Source organism: Pelophylax lessonae (genome assembly GCF_965119305.1).
Source record: "Pelophylax lessonae genome assembly, chromosome: 4".
NCBI lineage: Eukaryota > Metazoa > Chordata > Amphibia > Anura > Ranidae > Pelophylax > Pelophylax lessonae.
Window position 1 is genome coordinate 65659721 of NC_138771.1, and position 24551 is coordinate 65684271.

The following is a 24551-nucleotide window of genomic DNA, read 5'->3' on the forward strand; positions in this document are numbered from 1 at the left end:
GCAACGGACTAAGACTGGAATGCCATTAAAGTTTATATGCATGTAAAGGCAGGTGACCCAATACTTTTGACAATATAGTGTATATACTGTGTATGCCTTTTTTTTTTTTTTTTTTAATTGCCATGACTGATGTGAAAAATAATTAGAAGTAGTTTTTACTACTGTCTGTGTCCCATTTGAGTAAGACAGAGGTAGTAGGAAATGTACCAAAAGTTTGGGGCAATGATGGTATCTTTCACTTCTTTTAAATTTATATTTTTCTAGCTTTGTTGATTGATGGGTGTTGAATTTTACCAACAGTAACACAGGCAACAATACAAAAAACTGGCAAATGCTCTAGTCTATTCCTTCTCCACTATATTCAAATAGTTTTGTCTTGAGTTAATTTTGCCGCCAACCTGCAGTAGGTCCATTAATAGGCAGGTGTGTGTGTGTACCCACACCCACACAAATTGTAAAGAGCTTGGGAACTGCCTGCACACAGATACAAGGAACACCTGTGCATTCAGTGGGGGCAAACAGGGTCCTCGCACTGGTGTATGCTTAAATTGATTGTAAATGATCACTTTTTAAGACTACCCATTCAGTTTAAAATAGAAATGAAAGGCAAAACATTTTAGTATAGATATTAAAAAAAACATTATAATATTCCCTTTGTTCTCAGCTGCATAAGAGCTGGGGAGGAGGAGAAGCAACAGCACACTGAGCTTCCCAGTGAATGGCTGTGCAGCAGAGGCATGTCAGGACAAGCCTGATCATTGGAGGAAAGTACACTGAGTTTCCAGAATAGCTAAAGAACTGACCACGTTGTGCTCTCCTGTTTATTGTAGTCAGTTTTTAAAAGGATAACAAAGGGAATGGCAGGAACACCAGGTATTTCACACAAAGGAAGCAATACAAAGAGAACAGGACACTTTCTCATACAAGTACATGGTACAGCAGGCACATATCAGGAATATGAAGTGTTGGAGTAATAACGCTTTAAGTACACCTGTGTGAATGAGGCCTAAGATAAATTGTACCTGGACACAATCTTCAGCGCAATGCAACCAGGCTGTCCCAACCAGCCATTATATAGACCAAAAAAAAAGATCCAAGGGGTGCAGCACTCTACAATATTAGAAAAAAAATAAACATACAAAAGTGTTTCAAATGTGGCCAGCCCTTTCTCATGCATGAAACACAACTATTACCTTGCTTTTTTCTCTTAGACAAATATAGGTACTGTATGTATACTGTGTGTGTGTATATATATATATATATATATATATATATATATATATATATATATACAGAACATACTGTATACATATAAATGTACAGATAGATACACAAGCATTGTCACGTACCTGATCCGAAGCCGGAGTGTAGAGAGGGCTCCCCCTTGCGGCTAGGTGCAGAGCACCCCTGGAAGTGGGACAGGGAGTGCTGTGCCCAAAGTAGCACGGGTTGCCGGTTGGGATGACCATATTGAAGCAGGAACAGAGCTTGTTGTGAAGTTCCAAGCAGGTCCGGAACACTTTGGCAAGCCGGGCAGTAGCAAGGTGCAACGGGAACAGACAGGGAGAATGCTGGAGAGAAGTCAGGAGCCAAGCCGGGGTCAAGTATTGGAGAAGACAAGCAGGAATCCAAGAGAAAGCCAAGGGGTCAGGAGCCAGGAGAAACAACGTCAAACAGTCCGGGTCGGCAACAGGAAATCACGATCAGCAGGTTTACAGGGCACAGGGAACACGGGAGGCTGTTGATCATCCAGCAACTAGTTGTTGTGATTGCTGGCTTTAAATAGGCCGTTTGGCGCCAAGCGCCATTACGCACTTGCGTGTGCGCATGCGCATTGGCGCACGCACATTCCGGACTGCGTTTGCCCGAGATTTGGCGCGCAAGCGCATTCGCGCCAATGCGCGAATTCGCTGATTGGCCAAGATGTTGGTAGTACCCTGACAGTGCCCCTCCCCCCCCCCCGAGGGGCAGCCTCCGGATGCTCAAGTAAGATCGCTTTTCAGGGAATCTGTTGAAGAATTCTCGCAGGAGTCTGGGAGCGTGTATGTTTTTCGCCGGTTCCCACGAACTTTCCTCTGGTGCATAGCCTTTCCATTTTATTAGATACTGGACCTGCCTTCCTCTTTTCCGGCAATCCATGATGGATTCAACCTCGTACTCAGTTTCTCCATCTACCGTAACAGGAGGTGGAGGCAAGTCATCTCTTCCAGAAAAGGGGCCAGGATTTGCAGGCTTCAGCAGAGAAACGTGGAAGACTAGGTGAATCCTGTATGTGTTTGGGAGACAGAGTTCAAAGGCCACGGGATTGATCATCCTTTTGATCGGAAAGGGGCCAATGAACTTCGGACCCAGCTTTTTGGATGGGCAGGACAACTTAAGGTTAACTGTGGAGAGCCACACCTTGTCTCCTACCTTCAGAGCTGGACTGTCCTTCTTCCTCTTGTCATAGAATTCTTTGTAATCCATTTGTGCTTTTTGCAAGGTTTTCTGTAAGAGTAGGAAGTTTTCTTGTATGAGAGCTACCCTATCTTGGACGGCAGGTACCGTAGCTTCGGGCATAGGTGTAGGCAAAGAAGATGGGTGGAATCCATAGTTCGCCCAGAATGGCGACTGATGAGTGGAGGCATGGATGGAATTGTTATATGCGAATTCTGCACACGGAAGTAAGGCTGCCCAGTTGTCCTGGGAAAAGGTGGAAAAGCAGCGGAGGTATTGCTCCAAGGTCTGGTTAGTCCTTTCAGTTTGGCCGTTAGTTTGAGGGTGGTAGGCTGAAGACAAACAGACCTGGATGTTCAAGACCTTACAGAGGGCCCTCCAGAATCTGGAGGTAAATTTTACCCCACGATCGGACACGATGCTGCTGGGTAGACCATGTAGCCTTAAGATTTCCTTCACAAAGGTGTGTGCTGTGTCCATGGCCGAAGGAGTACCTATCATGGGCAAAAAGTGGGCCATTTTTGATAGGCGATCCACCACCACCATGATTGTTGAGAATCCATCTGAAGAGGGTAGCTCTACTATGAAGTCCATAGACAACATTTCCCATGGCCGACTTGGGACAGGAAGTGGTCTTAGTAGACCCCAGGCTTGGACGTGGCTGCCCTTGTTACGAAGGCAGGTTGTACAGGAGCTCACATAATTTTGACAGTCTTGCCTTAAGTTTGGCCACCAATAGGCTCGTTGGATTAATTCCAGAGTTTTGCGGACCCCGAAGTGGCCAGCTAGTTGATGATCATGGCAAGTTTTAAAGACTGCGAGTCTGGTTTCCTGAGGCACAAAGATCTTATCCTTGTGCCAAAAAAGTTTTCCTCGTTTCTCGAGTGAAGGGATCTCAGGAACGGAACATTGGGCAGAGGCTGATTCCAGGGTAGACCTAAGATCTGGTTGCATTAGGAGAAAATTTTGGGAGGACAGGATAGTGCTGGGATTGGCATCCACAGGGGTTTCAGGGAACATCCGTGAGAGAGCGTCTGCCTTCCCGTTCTTGGAGCCCGGACGGTACGTGAGATGAAAATTGAATCTTGAGAAAAATAATGCCCATCTGGCTTGTCGAGGTCTCAAACGTTTGGCCAATCTGAGATATTCAAGATTTTTGTGGTCGGTGAATATCATTATCGGATGTGCTGCACCTTCTAACAGATACCGCCATTCTTCAAAAGCAGCCTTAATGGCCAGCAGTTCCCGATCACCCACATCGTAATTCCTTTCAGGTTGGCTGCGCTTCCGGGAGAAAAAAGCAACTGGGTGAAGCATCGCCTTGGGTCCTTGGCATTGGGAGAGAACTGCTCCTGTGGCCACTTCCGAAGCATCGACCTCTAGGACGTAAGGCAAGGCTGGATCTGGATGTTGTAACACAGGGGCACAGGTAAACAGGGCTTTGAGCTTGTCAAATGCCATCTGAGCTGCTGAGGACCATTGAAAATGGGAGTGTTGCCGGGTCATTTGGGTAATGGGAGCAATGATGCGAGAAAAGTCTTTGATGAATCTCCGGTAGAAGTTTGCAAAACCCACAAACCTTTGGATGCCTTTCTTGTCTGTGGGGGCAGGCCACTCCAGGATGGCAGATACTTTTTGGGGATCCATTGCCACTCCATCTGTTGAGATGATCAAGCCCAGGAATTGTATAGACGATTTTTCGAATTCACACTTTTCTGATTTTGCATAAAGTTCGTGTTTCCTGAGAGTAGCCAGTACCTTCCTTACGTGCATTCTGTGCAGTTCCAAGGTGGCAGAAAAAATTAGGATATCATCCAAGTAAACAATGAGAAAATTGTCCAAAAATTCTCTGAAGATATCATTCACTAGGTGTTGAAAAGTGGCTGGGGCGTTACACAGCCCGAAGGGCATGACAAGGTATTCGTAGTGCCCGAAGCGGGTTCGAAAGGCAGTTTTCCACTCGTCAACCTCGCGGATACGTACCAGGTTGTAGGCCCCTCGCAAGTCTAGTTTGGTGAAAACTCGGGCGGTACGGAACCTTTGAAAGAGTTCGGGAACGAGGGGAAGAGGGTACCGATTTTTAATGGTAATTTTATTTAGGTCCCTGTAATCCACACATGGCCTGAGAGTGTGATCCTTCTTCTCCACGAAGAAGATCCCAGCTCCTGCCGGGGAAGAAGAAGGATGAATAAATCCCTTCTTGAGGTTCTCATCAATATATTGACGTAAGGCTTCAAGTTCTGTTTCTGAAAGTGGAAAGATACGCCCAAAGGGAATTTCTGCACCGGGCAACAGTTCAATTGGGCAATCATAGGGACGGTGAGGTGGTAGTGCGTCCGCTTTTTTCTTGTCAAAGACATCCAGAAAGTCGTGATAGACCAAAGGGACCTCTTGGCTGGCATTAGAGACCGGCTGAATGGAGAGACAGCTTGTAGACTGCGGGGTTCCAGATGGCATACAGTGTTGGAGGCAGTACATTGATTTAAAGGAAACCTCCCCCTTGAGCCAGTCTATCTGTGGGTTATGTACCCGTAACCAAGGAATTCCCAAAATTATGGGAAACATGGGTGAAGGAAGAACATCAAAGTGAAGAAATTCCTGATGGTTGGGGCCAGTTGTGGAAAGGATAGGTAGGGTCTCCTGGGTAATGGGCCCTGATCTGGGCGTGGTGCCATCTGCAAGGTGGATCTCAAGTTTGTGGCCTTTAGTCTGAAGCGGGATATGAAGGGCCTTTGCTAGAGAGATATCCAGGAAGCAACTGCAGGCTCCGGAGTCAATGATGGCTGGCAGCTTGACTTCCCCTTCCGAAACCTGCAAAGACACAGAGAGGACTAGGTGAGTTGGGGAAGGTCCCGGAATCTGGAGATGCATGCAGCTGGGAGAAGGAGACTTACTTGGTCTCACCGGGCAGTTGCGAAGGCAGTGTCCATCTCCTCCACAGTAAAGGCACAGGTTGGCTTGCCGGCGACGAAGTCGTTCAGCAGGAGTTAAAGCTGTGCGGACCGCCCCAATCTGCATCGGTTCGTCAGGAGGAATTGGACTGGCAGCGGTGGGCAGCGGTGCCGGAGTTGGCGGAACTTTGGGCAACATCCAAGATGGCTGAAAGAATTGTGCACGTTCCGACCGACGCTCCCGTAAACGTCTGTCCAGCTGAATAGAAAGCTGAATGAGATCTTCCAATGTGGTGGGGGTCTCTGTTCTTGCTAGCTCATCCTTAAGGGTCTCGGATAGGCCTAGCCGATACTGATATTTGAGGGCGGCCTCATTCCAACCCGTGTCTGCAGCCCACCTATGAAAGTCCACGGTATAGTCCTCCACAGGGCGTCGGCCTTGCTGTAACTTGTGGAGGGTTGCCTCGGCAGTGGCCGTGCGTTGCGGGTCATCATACAATTGACCCATAGAAGCAAAGAAAATGTCTATAGAATTCAAGGCAGGGTCTTTCTGTTCCAACAGATGGTGGGCCCATGATTGGGGTTCATCGGATAATAAAGAAATAACAAACCCCACTTTAACTGTCTCTGAGGCAAAAGTTCTAGGCTGTAGAGCCAGATATAGCAGGCAAGCGTTTTTAAATGACTTGAATTTCTTGCGGTCACCAGAGAAAGGTTCCGGAGTGGGTACTCTCGGCTCAGGGGGAGGAGCCATCACAGCAGGTGCTGAGTGTCCTGAAGCTGAAGGAGCGGGGACGGAGGCTGCAGCGGATGGACCAGGGGTTGCCGGCAAAGAAGGTGCTGACAGGTTCTGGAGGCGACCTTCTATCTGGAAGTAACCATCTTGGAGGTTCTTAACCGCCTGGGTTAATGCTGTTACTTGTTGACATAAAGCTTCCAACGGGGAGACACCTCTCTTGGCTTCTGTCATGGCTGGATGATACTGTCACGTACCTGATCCGAAGCCGGAGTGTAGAGAGGGCTCCCCCTTGCAGCTAGGTGCAGAGCAACCCTGGAAGTGGGACAGGGAGTGCTGTGCCCAAAGTAGCACGGGTTGGGATGACCAGATGGAAGCAGGAACAGAGCTTGTTGTGAAGTTCCAAGCAGGTCTGGAACACTTTGGCAAGCCGGGCAGTAGCAAGGTGCAACGGGAACAGACAGGGAGAATGCTGGAGAGAAGTCAGGAGCCAAGCCGGGGTCAAGTATTGGAGAAGACAAGCAGGAATCCAAGAGAAAGCCAAGGGGTCAGGAGCCAGGAGAAACAACGTCAAACAGTCCGGGTCGGCAACAGGAAATCACGATCAGCAGGTTTACAGGGCACAGGGAACACGGGAGGCTGTTGATCATCCAGCAACTAGTTGTTGTGATTGCTGGCTTTAAATAGGCCGTTTGGCGCCAAGCGCCATTACGCACTTGCGTGCGCGCATGCGCATTGGCGCACGCACATTCCGTTTGCGTTTGCCCGAGATTGGGCGCACATGCGCATTCGCGCCGATGCGCGAATTCGCTGATTGGCCAAGATGTTGGTAGTACCCTGACAAGCATACAATATATTATTTGTGTATATACAGTATATATAAATATATACAGTGTATATATATATATATATATATATATATATATATATATATATATATATATATATAGAAGATATATCTGTATATATACTGTATATACATATGCAAACATATTTTACACACACACATGTTTTTAGAGTTGTTATTCGGGGGGAAAATTGGATCTTTTCCAGTATTTATTTTCTATTAAATTGGAATATGGTAGAGTTTACCAAACAAGAATAGGAGTCTCTGACCTTTATGAAAAGATAAGTCAGTTCAGTTTACCCTCTGCAAATATATATTTTGGGTTCTTTAAACATGTTGGATTAGCAGATGTTAGTTTTTAATGCTGTATGGGAATAGAACAGAGGTCGGAGCGATGTTGCGTGCACACTTTATATAAAAATATGCTTACATACCTTATGTTTTCAGATGTAAATTCCCATCACCACACAGGAGCCTTGTTCAGACTCTGGATTTACATTAAGCATGTATACACTGTTCAAAGTCATTAGGTGGAAGAGAAACACTTGGTCCCCAGATGTGTTTAGAATTATGTAACTAGTTTTATGTAACAGATGGATTGCTGCAATGCAGGACATCAATCTGTACTACACTGGAGGACTTAAAACACGTGGGTTGAAATCCAAGTCAACGCATACTGCCATACTAGTTAACTGCCTTTTGGATAGGGAATGGGATGGGAAAATAATACCAAAAGAGGCCTCAAATAAAAATAGGGGAAAAGGCTGCCAAAAAATCCTATAGTTTGACTTGTAAAGTCAGGCATACCTTTAAATTAATTAGAAGAAACTCAGAAAGGAGACTTATTGATCATCACCATATGAAAGTAATGACTTGTGCAAACTTTTTTTTTGTTCAAGTTGACTATTCTTATAGTATAGATTCCAGATTATACGAACGTATGTGTTCTGCATGCTTCCCAGTTAACTTAAAATTTAAGGTGCAGATAATTTTCTTTTTCAAATGCACTTGTTTTTTTGTTTTTTTTTGCTGTATCATTTACTGGAAACGTCATTTATCACTTTTATTGGCAGTTCGCACCATGGTGAACCAGCCCTTAGTTATGTCATTGAACAAACTTGGAATAAGGGGATCTTTTTTAAAATCGTTTGACGAATTTTGCCAAGCATTTACTCATCCTTGACTAATTCTGACTGTGTGGTTGATTTACTAGTAAGGTTCCTTTCACACGGTCCGCCTCCGTCGGAGGATTCCGTGCTGCTCAGCGGGGGATCGATACAAAGATCCCCGCTGAGCAGGCAGGTGACAGCTACCTCTGTGTTCGGACAGGGAGATGTCAGAGACCCGCTCCTCTCTATGGGGGAATCGGATGAGAACGGACAGCCTGTCCACTCTCATCCGATCCGATCCGATCCGATCCCCTGGACGGATGGAAAATAGGGTTTCCATCCGTCCGGATTTCACGGACAGGATCGGATGCGGATGGCACCGGGTGTCAGCGGACATGTCTCCGCTGACACCCGCTGCCCCATAGGGATGCATGGAGGATCCAATCAGATTCACCGAAAAAACTGACATGCGGATCTGACCGGGGATCGTTCATGTGAAAGGAGCCTAAAACTGGAGAGTGCAAAATCTAGTGTAGCTGTGCATAGAAACCAATCAGCCTCCAGGTTGTTTGTCAAAGCTTAATTGAACAAGCTGAAGTTAGAATTGGTTACCATACACAGCTGCACCAAAGTTTGCACTTTGCAGATTTAAATCAACCCCCATAACATATGTTGTTAATACAATGATTTATAATGCAGTATTTTCATTGAAATACCCCAGTCAGAAAAAAATACTGCATTTTCGCCACTAGAGGGAGAAAATTATTGTAGGGAATCACTGTTAGAGATGTATATGCCGGAAAAGTTATTTTAATTTAGTTTCAGATCCATTCATTAAATTAATCATTTGTCATATTCGTTATGCTGGAATGATTCATTCTCTGAAATTTGTTTCATACATTCATATTTATTTTGTACATTCCAATTCGTTTAGTATATTCGTTGTTCTGAAACTACTAGTATTTCGGAAGTTATTTCGGAAGATTGGTTATATTCTTTTTAACATGTTTATTAATTATTTCTAGAGATTACTTATGCACTTCTGTTTGGGCTGGATGGAGGTGGATTCATCAGAATTTCCACATCATAACAAAACAAATGAAACAAAATAAATTTTGCATTAGTTCATTATGCTATGATTTAGAGATTTTCAAGGATCCACCTCCATCCAACCCAAACACAATAAGTAGGAGTCATCATATTTTACTTTTATACCTTACTACATTTATTGCAATACATTTTCATTTTGTTTGTTGTACATTTTTTATATTAATGAAAAATATTAATGCGAAATAAAAACGAAATGGATCTGAATCAATTCGGATCATTTGTTATGTCATTACATTATTTTGGATGCTTCAAACATTACAAAAGGCCCAAACTATTGTATAATGTAATTCGAATGAAACAAACGAAAATGAATGAATTTTTTATTTCATTATGAGACATGGCCACCCACCAAAGCTGACAGGCCGGGCAAGGAGAGCATTAATCAGAGAAGCAGTCAAGTGGTCCATGGTAACTCTGGAGGATCTGCAGAGATCCACGGCTCAGGTGGGAGAATCTGTCCACAGGACAACTATTAGTTGTGCACTCCACAAATCTGGCCTTTATAGAAGAGTGGCAAGAAGAAAGCCATTGTTGAAAGAAAGCTATAAGACTTTCTGTTTGCAGTTTGCGAGAAGCGATGTGGGGGACACAGCAAACATGAAGAAGAAGGCGCTCTGGTCAGATGAGACCAAAATTGAACTTTTTGGCCTAAAAGCATAATGCTGTGTGTAGCAGAAAACTAACACTGCACATCACCCTGAACACACAATGCCAATCGTGAAACATGGTGGTGACAGCATCATGTTGTGGGGATTCTTTTCTTTAGCAGGGAAAGGGAAGCTGGTCAGAGTTTATGGGAAGATGGATGGAGCCAAATACAGGGCAATCTTAGAAGAAAGACCCTAAACATACAGCAAGAGCTACAACGGAATGGTTTAGATCAGTGATGGGGAACCTCGGCACCCCAGATGTTTTGGAACTACATTTCCCATGATGCTCACCTACACTGCACAGTGCATGGGCATAATGGGAAATGTAGTTCCAAAACATCTTGGGTGCCAAGGTTCCCCATCACTGGTTTAGATCAAAGCATATTCATGTATTAGAATGACCCAGTCAAAGTCCAGACCTAAATCCAATTGGGGGAATGTGGCAAGACTTGAAAATTGCTATTCACAGATGCTCTCCATCCAATCTGACAATGCTTGAGCTATTTTGCAAAGAAGAATAGACAAAAATGTAACCCTCTAGATGTGCAAACCTGGTAGAAACATACCCAAAAAGATTTGTAGCTGTAATTGCAGCAAAAGGTGGTTCTACAAAGTATTGACTCAGGGGGGCTGAATACAAATGCACGTCACACTTTTCACATATTTATTTGGAAAAAATGGTGTAAATCATATATCATTTTCCTTCCACTTCACAATTATGTGCCACTTTGTGTTGGTCTATCACATAAAATCCCAATAAACTACATTTATGTTTTTGGTTGTAACATGGCAACATGTGGAAAATTTCAAGGGGTATGAATACTTTTTCAAGGCACTAAACTAAAACTGAAGAGTGCAAAATCTGGTGCAGCTCTGAATTTGAAGAATGTTGGCTTACCATGCAGAGCTGCACCAGATTTTTCACTCTCCAGTTTTAGTAAATAAACCCCACTGCTACGTTTTGAACTCCTTTCTTACTCAAACTGTTTTTCTTTAGGGATAACTCCGAAATCATTCTGCTTCAGGATTTTAGTCAATTGCAAATATGTTCATAATTTTTTTTCTAAAATGTTGTTCACAGTTAATGCTACCTGTATTTTGTCAGAAAAGTTTATATCTGACAGTATGTTTCACAAGGCAGTCAGTAACTGTCAAGTGTACCTACTATTACTGACAGTTGCTGGACATCTATACCAGATTACAGAAAAATAGATGAAGGATAAATATGAACAAACTCTTTTAGGAGCCCCGTAGAACATTTTTAGTTGAAAAGAATTTATTCCAAAAAATGATTTCCAATGGAAAATTACAACTTTAGGACAAAGGGTGGATACATGGAGCAGAGGGAGGTATACTCAAGATTGAGCTATGCTTACTTGACATCAACGCAGTTCACTTAGGGTTCTTTAATACCAGAAGACACCGGTAAAGCCAGATGCTGTTCTGACCATCAACTGCCTTTTTGTCCTACACAACATCACATAGCACTGGTGTGTGTGTGTGTGTGTGTATTGTACCACTATAATAACATTACACTCTTTATTCAGTTGCAAAGGCTCTACTATCCTTTCCTGTTTATGGCTATAAAAAACCAAAGAACACTATATAGGGCTCTCCCATCTCTCTCCCCGCCTCTCTTTTTTTTTTTCTTCTCTCCATTTTCATCAAACGTGACAACAATACAGCAATTTTGTCATAGTAAAGTGATTCTAAAGGCATTTTTTAAAATTACAATTAAAAAAGATGGTATACGTACCTGCTCTGTGCAATGGTATTGCATTGAGCTGTCCCTTACTACCTCTTCTGGAGTTCCTCAACCATGTTCTCCACTCCTTCTCTCCTCCTCTCCCAGAGGGCCCCCTCTGTAAGCCATATGCTGAGGGGGCACATGTGCAGGCACACTCCCAAGCCAGGTTGTGTGCATCCATAGGCACACACAGCACAGCTCAACCATGCCCCAGGTCCCTCCTCACAGAATTTGACTGATAGTAGTAGGAGACAATGGCTCCTGCTGCTCTGTGTCTCCTGTGAGACTAGGAAGAGGGAGCAGTGCTGCTGCAGATCGAGAGGACTCTGTTAAGTGTTTAGGGGGGGCAGTTAGTGGGGTGTTTTTTGCCTTAATGCAGAGAATGCATTAAGGTGAAAAGCAAATAGCCTTCAGAACCACTTTAAAGCTCAGCTCTAAGCAAAATCTGTTTTTCTCTTTTTTTTATTGATGGACACAGTTCCAGAATCTTCTTGACCATTGGGTTATGCTGCCCCCTTCAGGAGTAGGACACTAGGCAGGAAAAGGCTTTACCATGCCTATGGGGCAGTCCCAGGGGGAATACTCCAACTTCCTGCTATAGGCATTCTGTTTTTTTCTGCCTAGTCAGGAGTAATGACCTAGTTCCTTGCTGGGATCTCTGATCCTAGCGTTTTTTCCTTTTTAAATGTTTTATTATTTTCTGTTCCTGTGAGAACTACAATCAACTGCTGGGCGACAGATCAGATATTCTAGATACTTAAGGTCTCCCCACTCCGGCCAGCGAGCTCATGCAGGCCTCAGCTTAGCGCTAGGTCGCTAGTGGTTTCAGACTGGCCTCGCCTGTCTTGATATACTGATCTGGTACAGCTGGTTGCCGATGCCCTTGGAGACTTCCCCTCAGAGAAGATTTATTGGCCCAGTGGATAATCTTCCATCCTGCTTTACAGTTGCTGGCTTTAACAGCTTGGCTGTTGAAGGCCAGGTGTTGCAGGATAGGGGGTTGTCTGAATCGGTGATTCCCATTGTTGTAAAAGACTAAAAAATCTACCTCTAGGAAGATTTTACCATTGTGCTAGAAGGCGTACATTGCATGGTTGATTCTCTTGGGGTTTCATCCTCGTTCCATTTCGGTGGCTCCTATTTTGGCATTCTTCCAACGAGGTGTTGATAAGCGCCTGGCCTTGGGTACAGTCAAGGGCCATGTTTTCGGCCTTGGCAGTCTTCTTTTGCCATCCTTTGGCTACACATTCTTTGGTTCGCACCTTTATTCAGGGGGTTTCGGCACTTGGCTCACCAGTACGGTTTCCGTTGCCTCCGTGGGATCTTCATTTGGTGCTGTCGGTTCTCCAGTATCCGCCTTTTGGAAAGATTTGTGAGCTTCCTCTGCTTACATTGTCCCAGAGGGCAGCCTTCTTAGTGGCTATTACTTCTGCACACAGGGTGTCGGAGCTGGTGGCGTTGTCTTGTCGTTCACCTTACCTGGTGGTTCACAGAGATAAAGTGGTGCTTCACCCTTGTCAGTCAGTCCCTCCCAAAGGCTGTTTCTGGTTTCCATCTGAATAAATACATTGTGTTGCCTTCCCTGCGCTCTAAGCCTGAACATCCTATGGAGATTGCCTTGCACTCTCTGGATGTAGGTCGGACGATCAGGGTGTACCTTGCGGCAACCGAGTCCTTTCGGAAATCAGTTTTACTATTTTTGCTTACGGATGGACCTCGCAAAGGGTTGGTCACATCTGCCGTGACCATTTTTAGATGGACAAGACGGGCGGTGGTGCAAGCCTATTCCATCAAGGGCCATGTTCCTCCGTTCCCTGTTAAGGTTCTTTCTATGCAGGCGCGTAGTGCCTTTTTGGCCTTCTGCCATCAGGCGTCAGTGGTGCAGGTTGGCAAGGCAGCGACCTGGTTGTCTATGCATGCTTTCACAAAATGTTAAACAATAGATGTGCTGGCATCTGCTGGTGCTGCTTTTGGCTTCTTTGAGGGTCTATGTTTTTTTTCAGGTAAGCTCTAGTAGTTCCTGGTTGAGCTCTATGTTACCTAGTTGGCTAAGTTTAGCCTTTTGAGAATTTTTTCTGCTGTGTTTTTTTCCCACCCCTCACGTTTGACATTGCTTTGGGATGTCCCAATGGTCAAGAAGATTCTGGAGCTGTGTCCGTCAATGAACAAAAGAGAACATTGGATTGTTGTCCTAACGTATAATCCTTTTCTCTGATGTTCATTGACAGACACAGCACCCACCCCTCTATTGAACTGAGTAATTTTTCTTCTGACACTGCTTGCAACTAAACTGAATCCCTATAGCAGGAAGTGGGAGTATAACCTCATGGACTGCCCCATAGGTGTGGTAAAGCTTTTTCCTGCCTAGTGTCCTACTCCCGTAGGGGGCAGCATAACTCAAGGGTCAAGAAGATTCTGGAGCTGTGTCCGTCAATGAACGAAAGAGAAAAGGATTTTACAGTAAGACAAAAATCTAATTTTTACCCTATTTCTTCCTCTTGATTATCTCTAATCAATCCTGCCAGGTGTTACAATTTATAACCTGGAGAAGCCAGTTATTGTATACTCACTCAAGTCCCCCCAGCCAGATTGCTTGCTGGTGCTGTTTCCACCTGCAGGGATTACTAGTACAGAAACTATATGTTAACCCTCCCTTCACTTCCCTCACTCCAAGGCCAGTCTTCTTCTGGATCCTGAGAGCACCCCTCTGCTCGCCTGATAATAGGAATTCTGGATGTCATCCAGATAGAGGGACCCGACGCTGGACAACCACACAACTGCGGCTTAAAATGCATTTCAATTGTTGCAGCCAATTTGGGATGACGCCTACTTTAAATTTGTTACATGTCCCATAGTAATATTTAAAATATATTTAAAAATTACAGCTTACCTTTTTTAGATGTTTATTTGGATCTTACAGCAAGGAAAAAATCCTAGATGGCCCTTTTTGTTCATGAGGGTACTGGGCAGCTGTTTGCCATAATTAACCCTGTCTGTACTGTGCATGCAGATCTTCATTATTAATTGAAACTAGATTTGAACACTGTCTGTCTAACAATGGGTTAAAGGTGTAAAGGCTGGTCTTCTTGCATTGTATGCAACATATAGGTAACGTTTATCAGGGAACATCTGATTGTCTCTTAGGGGATAAGGATGGAATTTTTTCCCCTGCTGGAGCAAATTGTATCATACTTTTCTTGTTATTTTTGCATTACTCTGGATCAACTGTGGGTATGGGAGTGTGTATATAGAATTTATGAAAAGAGAAAAAAAAAATTCCCCCTTTTTATTGGTTGAACTTAGTGGACTTTTTTCAACCAGACTAACTATGTATGTTAATGGGGAAAGACTTAAAGAAAGAAAGGGGCGCTCCCTTTTTTGTTCCATTACAGAGGCTGCGTTCTTCTCTGAGGTGGCTGCCCTAAGTGACCTTATGGATATCATTATAGGACTATTTGCTTAAGTTGGACTTTTATGGACTTGTGCTGCTTGCCATATTAGCACCATTTATCTCTTGTTTCTTGGGACAGACTTACTCTAACATTGTTCAAAAATACTTGCAGTCAGCCATGACACCTCCTCCTGAGAAACATCTAAAAGGTAATAAATATTCTTGCCCGGGATAATACTCTCAAGGCCCTCAGCATCCACCACTGGCTGACGTCCTCCAATACGCCTGGGTTCTTTCTCTCGCTCGACGCGGAGAAGGCGTTCGACAGGGTTGCCTGGGACTACATGACTGCAGCATTGGAGTCTCTGGGCATCGCCGGCCGCATGTTGAATTTTATACAAGCCCTCTACTCGTCACCCTCGGCTAGGGTGCGGGTCAACGGAGGCCTGTCGGACGCCTTCTCCGTGTCGAATAGGACCCGTCAGGGATGTCCCCTTTCCCCTCTGATTTACATTATCACCCTCGAACCCCTTCTCCGCCGCATCAACTCCAATCCCGATATTAACGGAATAACAATAGCCCGTACAACCTATAAGTTGGCGGCTTTCGCCGACGACATTTTGTTGTTTTTGACCAACCCCGCTGTTTCCCTGCCCAACCTTCTACGGGATCTTGACGCTTTTCGCCTTTTATCCAATCTTAAAATAAATTACGCGAAATCAGAGGCTCTTAATATATCTCTCCCTCCCTGCATGGTGAAATTCTGTAAGGATAACTTCCCTTTTCGCTGGGAACCTTCTGCTATCACGTACCTGGGCATCCAAATCCCGGTAACTCTTGCTGACCTGTACTCGCGCAACTACCTACCTCTTTTACAATCAATAAAAGTTGACCTCTCCAAATGGGAATCTGGTTCCTTTTCCTGGTTTGGCAGGATCGCGGTGATCAAAATGAATGTCCTTCCCAGACTCCTCTATACTATGCAAGCCGTCCCCTTAAAACTTCCTCCAGCGTTTTTTCGCTCGTATCGATCTGCCTGCACGTCCTTCATTTGGCGCTCGAGGCGCCCCAGACTCTCCTGGGACGTTCTGACTGCTCCGAAGGCAGTGGGTGGCCTGGGCCTGCCGCATCTACAGAAGTACTACTGGTCCTGCCTTCTGACGAGAGTGGTGGACTGGCATAAACATTGTCACGCTAAAGCATGGGTCACGTTGGAGGAGTCCTTCTCCCCCATCCCCATTCAACACCTGCCTTGGATCTCACTCGCTTCCTTCCCGTCATCGTGCTATAAACACCCGACCATTAACCCCACGATCACGATCTTCCGCAAGCTATGTAAGACCTTGCAGTTGGCCTCCTCACCTGGCCCTATGGTACCCCTTATTCGCAACCCGGACTTCCCTCCGGGCCTTTCCTTCCTCCCCTCGCAGGGCTCTGTTTCCGACGCCCCGTGCAGAGCCGCGCAGTGCTTCCAAGAGGGCAAGTTGCTCTCTCACCCAGAATGGGTGCAGAAATATCCGGCCTTCAGATTGCGTTTCTTCAATTACTTGCAGCTCAGGGATTTCCTGCTCCGTTCCCCGGATATTTCCTGCTGGTCTAGAGCACCCACCCCCTTCGAGTCCCTGTGCGGATCGCCGGACCCACAACGGCGCCTTATCTCCTTACTGTACTCCCTCCTCTCCTTGCAATTACCCCCTCGCCTTGCCCGGTTGGGGGCTCAATGGGAGGAGATCTCGGCCTCAACCTTGTCGGATGATGACTGGGAATGTATGTTCTTTCACATCCACATGGGTTCCAGGAACGTCCTCACGCAAGAGACTGGTTTTAAAATCTTCGCACACTGGTATAGGACGCCCGAACTTTTACATAAAATTTCGGCCAACCTCCCCTCCCTTTGTTGGCATTGTCAACTTCATACTGGTTCCCTCCTGCATATCTGGTGGGAATGCCCTCGGATCAAGCCTTTCTGGAAGACGATACACACCCTCATATCCCGTATCACTACCTTTACACCGGATCTCAGCCCGGCGCAATTCCTCTTGCATCATTCCTCCCTTCCCCAACGGACGTATAGGAGGTCCTTGGTCTTTCATTTGATCTCTGCCGCAAACATGTGCATCCCTTGCCTTTGGCTGTCTCCCTCTCCACCTACCGTGGCTGACTGGCTGTGAAGGGTGGGAAGGATCTCCCGTATGGAAGATCTCACTTTTCAAGCCCTCGACACCCCCTCCAAATTTTACGACATTTGGGCCCCGTGGATTGATTTTGCTGCATCGGATGAATACCGTCGCCTGATGAATGCATAGCCTGCTCTGCACTTATCACACCCCACCTGCCTCTCGGTCGTCCTCCGGGGTGTGCGTCCGCACTCCTCTTTTCCTCCTTCCCTGTTTCCCTTACCCTCTCCACTCTCCACTCTCACCTTGCTTTCTCTACCCTCCTACCCCCTCTTCCTCTGCCATTGCTCCCTTCATATGCTGTCTCGCGACACTCCTGACGCAAGCCACCCCCATCTCCCCTTCCATAACCGCCCCTACCTCCTGCTGCCTACCGTCCTCATCCTTAGCGTGGGCCGGTCTATACGCCTGTGCGGACGGTGCTCCTCCGGTTCTGGACACAGCTTGTTCCCCTTGGGGGTGTCCGTTCCTGGGGAGCTCCCTCTAAGACTGCCACCTTCTTGCCTCCTGACCGTCCCAACCCATGTGTCTCCAGTTAAGAGGGGTAGGAATCCTCTCCCTTCCTCATTACTGCCCTACCCTGTTGATTCCTAAGACCCCATATGATTGAACTTCACCTCAGTACACACTGGTTTGGGCCCATGTGGCTGGGGTTTATACCCGAGTTACATCGGCCCTCCAAATCTACATTGTTAGACTGAATCCCTTGCCATGTATTCTACTTGGCAGGGCCAAATGTTGACTTGTTTACATCTCAGTTCTTCTCATAGATGGCATTTTTCTGCTCCTAGATATAGTATACGGTGCTTATGAATATGTGCTATGTACTATTGTTTGTATTTGCTACTACTGAAGGTGCTGTAATGTCATCACTTGTTAATGTTCATTTTTTATTCTTCCTAATAAAACGTTTATTGCAAAAAAAAAAAAAAATAATATTCTTAAAAAAAAAAAAAAAAAGTATGCTGTGTGAATGGGAACATATAACAAACATATAGTGGATTTTTCTCAAATTTGACAGCAAAAGTGGAAATACTGGAAAAATGGTAATTGAAAATGTTTAGAAAAGTTTTATTTTTTTTGTTACGTAGAGATCAGAGAGAGAGGGGTTTACTTTTATCCTGGAGTTGTTTTTTTAAGCAAAGATAGTTACGTCGCAAACTACTTAAGGTTGCTTTAGCTTAATTCAAGCAAGTAAATTTGTTGCAAATTGAATCTCTTCCTATTTATATACATGACATGTAGTGTCAATATTGCAATGATTCTGTATGCACAAAAAACATATGAAAACAAATTATTATTATATTAATAATATAATAATAATCTTTATTTTATATAGTGTTTTATTTTGTACCTACTTTCTGCCTTACATTAACCTTCCTAGCGGTATTCCCGAGTGTGACTCGGGGTAAGATTTTAGAGCCAAAAGCGGTAACCCCGAGTCACACTCGGGGTAGCGCTAGGAAGATCGCTGGATGCTGGAAGAGGTTTTACTTACCTTTTCTCCGGGATCCAGCGAAGAATGCGGGCGGTGTGCGGCGGCCGATCTTCCTCCCGATCGTCTGCAAGCCCCGGCTTCCGTCTCCGGCGACGTGACGTCCGCCGGGGGGTGGAACTGGCGGCAAATTCGAATGTAAAATACACCAAACACACTGATACCATTCAAAATAAAAAAAATCACATTACATTGCCCCCCAGTGCCCTTTCCTGCAGTTTTACTGTACTTTTTATATATATATATATATATATATATATATATACATACATATATATATACATATATACATATATATATATATATATATATATATATATGTGTATATATATATGTATACATATATATATAATATATATATATATAATAAATGTATACAGTTGGTTTGGGCTGCTCATTCACAAGAATTACATGCAAAATAATGGTACCGCTTTCAGCACCTAAAATCCAAAAGAATCATACCACCAGGGAGGTTAAAAACAATTGTGCTGAATAATTTAAAAAAAAAAACTGAGAAAATATATACTTACCCTTGAGTTTTATAAATTTACTGTCTTCTCTCTTTTCACGTTATCAGCATTGCTTTAATGTCTCTTCCACCAGGAGTTCTGCCATCCTTCAAAAGTCAGGAATAAAACTATATACTCCCTGAGAGATTTTAACTTCAGTTAACTTGAGATGCTAACTTCAAAGTTATTCCTAGAGAAAAATGTGCTATCAATAATTGATCACTGCATAAGAATGTCCATGATTAGTTTAGCTAGGAATTGCAAAGATGTTAACCCTGAGCATGCCAGAGACTGTTCATCATGGCATCTATTGTTCAAAGCTTAAAGAGAAACCACCTGGGGAAATCCCTGATCCTTTGTAACATTCATTCATGAAATATGGTGCTATGTACAAGACTGAGATCATTTGTAAGCAGAAAGGCAATAAATGACTGCAAGTCTGATTTTTTTTTTATAGGGCTTTCAAATTTGAAGGATACCTTGGTGGGGGGTAGCTCTAGTCCCTTGGTCGGGTATAGGTTTGAAGGGGAACCCCATGCAAAAAACAAGAAAAAAAGCCCCTCCCAAATCCATACCAGACCCTTATCTGCCCATGACAGGTGTGCATCCCCCTAATCATTATACATTGCATTATCTGTGTGTTTGCCTTTATATAATTTTGTCCCTGCCCCATTCTGTAGCTAGGACGTGTTCTCAGTAGTTAGTCCATTCATTCTTTTCCTGCTCAGTCTCCATTTTAATTCTCCACATGTACTGTATCCTGCTGGAATTATACACACCATAACTTTTTGACCTGATCTGATGGGCATCTACTGTATATGATTTTCACCAGTTTTGGAGAATTTTTTTTTATGATCTGCTGGATGTCATTTGGATTGAGTCACTGTCTGCTAATCCTTCCTAGGTTGGGGGTAAGACATCTCCTTCACTAGACTACTTAGAGATCCCATTTGCAGGGTTTAGATTGGAGATGTAGAACACCCCCCTGGCAAAGCACCTTATCCCATTGTTGATGAGGGCATGAGTGGGGGCTTACCAGAATCCCCCAGATATCGCTCCCCTACATAAACGAGTATTCATTCACAAAAAAAGTAAATGTAAATAAACACAAATACCCTTTCAAAAAAGCCCCACAACGTAATTCCATCATCAGTAATGTCATCCAGCAATGCTCTTTCCAGTGCATCTCATGGCACCAAAGCTGAAGTATTTTTGCAAAAGATTTCATTTGAACAGAAGGTCAGCCATTATGAACACCGATCCTCCCTTTCCACAGAAGATGTATATTACTGAGCTAAAACATATGATGTAACGCTTTACTTCACAGGAAGTCTAGCCTAATTAATAAGCTGAATATTGTTAGAAGGTGAGGAGCTGGAGAAATAATACAACTTAAATGATCACATAGTAAGCTATGCCTTCCCAGTGCATGGAAAGCACACCATTATACTACATCATGTTGACATACAGCATAGCATACATATAAGAAAGCACTGGAAGCTTGAGTTGATTCACAGGAGCTAACATTTTTATTCAGCTCAGTTCAGCTGTGGCCATACACAAGAGAAGAATTCTAACCCTTCCACAAGTTCTTCAACATTTTGAAGTATACAGAAGGGATTGCCCTTTTCCATTAATTTATAAAGCGCTTAAACAATGCAAGCCATTTTAGATACAGCGTTAATTAGGTACCCATAGAACACAGGGCCTTGCAAGATGTTTCTGTAATTATGAGGTTTATGGGTATATAGACAAACCTTGTACAGTACTACTAACTCCGCATGTGTCAGCCATCCTTTCCCAACTTTTTTAAGATGGAGGAACCCTTGAAATAACTTTGAAGTCCCAAACAAACCTTGCTAATCATTAGTGTATCTGCAGTTTACAGTACATTAGCATGACGAACACTGGGAATAATTATTTTTACACTTGTGGTCATTGGGAAGATTTCCCCCTTACGGATAACTAAACAGATGATTGGTGTCAGTGGTTGCTTAATTCAGAGGCAGAAATTGCTCATTGCTAAAAAAAAACCCTAACAACATACCTCCCAACTTTTTGCGATAGAAACGAGGGACACCTATTAGCAAAAGTATGAAGGCATAGGACACACCCCCTGCCATGGCCCACAAAGGAGAATTATAAAAAAGAAAAATATTTTATCACTACTACTATTCCTTTTATATTGGCTTTTGAAATTTACACATGCAGCAATTTAGAATTTGGATGAAAGGTTTAGCACTGTGAAACACTTTTTGCAAGATAAATAGTGCATTTTATAAATAACTACATAAACCAGACGAAAATGAGGAATAAATGAGGAGGACAGAGGGACTTCAGGAACAGTTGGGAGCTATGCCTAACAACCTCTGGGGGAACCCTAGGTTTCCATAAAACCCTGGTGGAGAAAGCTGGTGCAAAAGCCAGTATTAAAAGCCCAGATATTAATGACCAGAGAATGTCTTTTCAGAGGTATCACTCTGGCATATCACTCAGTACAGATGACTTGTGATGTGTTGCTTTGGTGTGGTCAAAAGTAAGACACCCTATGTGGGAATTCTGTTGCATCAGTTAACATCAGTGGAATAATTGGATAAAATTGCTGCGCTATAAACATTACCATAAACCTAAACTAAAGGTTTAAAAACATATGCGAAAAGCAGCTGACACAAAAAGACATGAAAACAAAATCTTCAGGTAACAGTGTAGAAAGTGGTGTCGCGCTAATCACAGCATACAAATAAAACTGACAGCATGAGTCCCAAGTGCAGCAAAAGTCCAATTCAATCCAAAGAGGTGTAGAGAGAGGAGGACCCACCACCAAGCAGAGTCACTAAATACTCTTACCAGCTATTCAGACCCACCAGGGTCATGCAACGCCCAAAGTACTGATGTAGATGTCACCAGGTAGGAACCACTAGCCCCAAACTCCTCCTGCTGCAACGGACTGGAAACAACTCCAATGGATCACCGCTGCACTCAGTAGCTCCGTTCTTTCATGGCCGGTCATGTGACTGCTCTTCTCTGACGTTCAATGGCCTGTCATGTGGAGCTAGTGGTTCCTACCTGGTGACATCTACATCAGTACTTTGGGCGTTGTATGACCCTGGTGGGTCTGAATAGCTGGTAAGAGTATTAGTGACTCTGCTTAGTGGTGGATCCTCCTCTCTCTACACCTCTTTGGATTGAATTGGACTTTTGCTGCACTTTGGACTCATGCTATCAGTTTTATTTGTATGCTGTGATTAGCTCGACACCACTTTCTACACCATAACATCAGTGGAACACAGGAGCTTTCCACACAAAACACTCAGCTGCACACATAAGTCTACGAATTCTCCAACCTGCACTGATGCATCTATGCTGTGCCAGCATGTACAATCCTATAGTGCTTGACATTCCTGCAGCCATGGCACTCTCTCTTTCATGCCCACTGCCCTGTATGCCTACCTTGAAAATGCCCTGCTCAATGCCTAGTGTTTGAGAATGGGAACACATGACTTCTGTGAAGCCCATGCTTTCTTCTCAGCAGCAATGTCATCCATTGTTTTTGACTATAGGTGGGATAACATCTATAGCTTTAGATTGAGTAATAGATAGGAAACTCTGGCTGAGGTGCTGTGGGCAGGAAATCACTGGATCATTGATCACTAGGGTTGAGCGGACACCTAGATGTCCGTGTTCGACGGGTTCGGCCGAACTTTAAAAAAAAGTCCGGGTCCGTGTCCCGGACTTTTACCGAACTTTTCCCGGACACCGAACCCCATTGAAGTCAATGGGGACCCGAACTTTAAGGCACTAAAATGGCTCTAAAACACCAAAGGAAAGGGCTAGAGTGCTGCAAATGGCAGCAAAACGTAATTAAGAGCATGGCAAGTGCTCTGCAAACAAATGTGGATAGGGAAATAACTTAAAACAACAAAAAAAAACAGAAAAATAAAACAATGTTCTTCTTCATCTCTGAAGGACGAGGCCCATATGGAGTAGGAGGGAGGTTGAGGTGGTGGTGGATGTGGCGGTGACATAGGCGTGCGCACAGGGTGTGCTGGGTGTGCCTGGGCACACCCTAATCACCTAGGGCACATAGCATTGCCAGTGAGGAGATGGGAAAGATCTCCCTGGGACCTGCTCTGCTCTATTTCTCCTTGCCTACAGGTACATGGCCCCGATACATTACTCTCCCTGCTGGCAAACACATGCATGTGTATTTCAACTTTGGGGTGCACACCTTAATGCAATAGGCTGCGCACACCTATGGGCGGTGTAGGTGGAAGCGGCGGTGGAGGAGGACCAGGGCCGGATTAACAGCATCATGGGCTTGGTGCTGAGGATTTTGAAGGGCCTTAAGGGCCGTGCCTTGCCATGCACCCAGAGGAGGAAGGGTGCAGCCATGCATGCCTAATTCAACATGGGATGCTGTCTCTGAAGCCCATAAACACATCCATGCATCGCCAACTGTCCCTCCTTGTCCGGCCTTCACGCTGTGTGGGGAGGTTCTGAGGGTGCTGCCTGGGGAAGCGAGCATAGAAGCCAGACTTCTGTGTTTACAAGTGACAGAAGAGCGGTAACAGTGAATATGGCCAACCCGGGGCCTATATAAAAGGTAGGGGCCTGGAGCTGCAGCTCCAATAGCCCCTACATTAATCTGGCCCTGAGGAGGAGGACGAGGTAGCCAACACTGCTTTTCAAAAATTTTAAATGAGGGTACACCCCAAAAGAGTGAGAAAGAGCAAAAATGGAACAATGGGTGGGTAAGGTCGGTATCCATTGCTATTCTGCATAAGGTACGGAAAAGTCCCGTGGGATCCATGCCTGGTTCATTTTAATGAACGTGAGCTTGTCCACATTGTCTCTGGACAGGCGGCTGCGCTTGTCTGTTATAACGCCCCCAGCCGTGCTAAATACCCGTTCAGATAATACACTGGCTGCAGGGCACGCCAGCACCTCCAAGGCGTAAAGGGCAAGCTCAGGCCATGTGCCCAATTTGGAGACCCAGAAGATGAAGGGGGCAGACCCGTCATTCACTACATGTAGGCGTGTGCACACATACTGCTCCACCATGTTGGTAAAATGCTGCCTCCTGCTAAGACGTTCCATCTGAGCTGCTGGTGCTGCTGTTTGTTGTGGCGTGCTGACAAAGCTTTTCCACATTTCGGCCATGCTAACCCTGCCTTCTGAGGTGCTGGCGGTGCCCTGGTTGCGTTGGCGACCTCCTCCTCCTCCTCCTCTGCCTTGTGCTTCCACTGTGGCCCCGCTGTCAGATGGGAATGCCAGCAGCATGGCGTCTACCAGCGTGCGCTTGTACTCGCGCATCTTGCGATCGCGCTCCAGTGAGTGAATTAAGGACGGTACGTTGTCCTTGTAACGGGGATCCAGCAGCGTGGCCACCCAGTAATCAGCACAAGTTAGAATGTGGGCAACTCGGCGGTCGTTGTGGAGACACTGCAGCATGT

At 44.8% G+C, this 24551-nt stretch overlaps 1 protein-coding gene across 1 annotated transcript in view; it reads left to right on the forward strand.

Moving 5' to 3' along the window:
* Positions 1 to 24551, forward strand: part of ADAMTSL3 (ADAMTS like 3) — a 730739-nt gene that overhangs the window by 640682 nt on the left and 65506 nt on the right. The gene's annotated exons all lie outside the window — the stretch shown is intronic.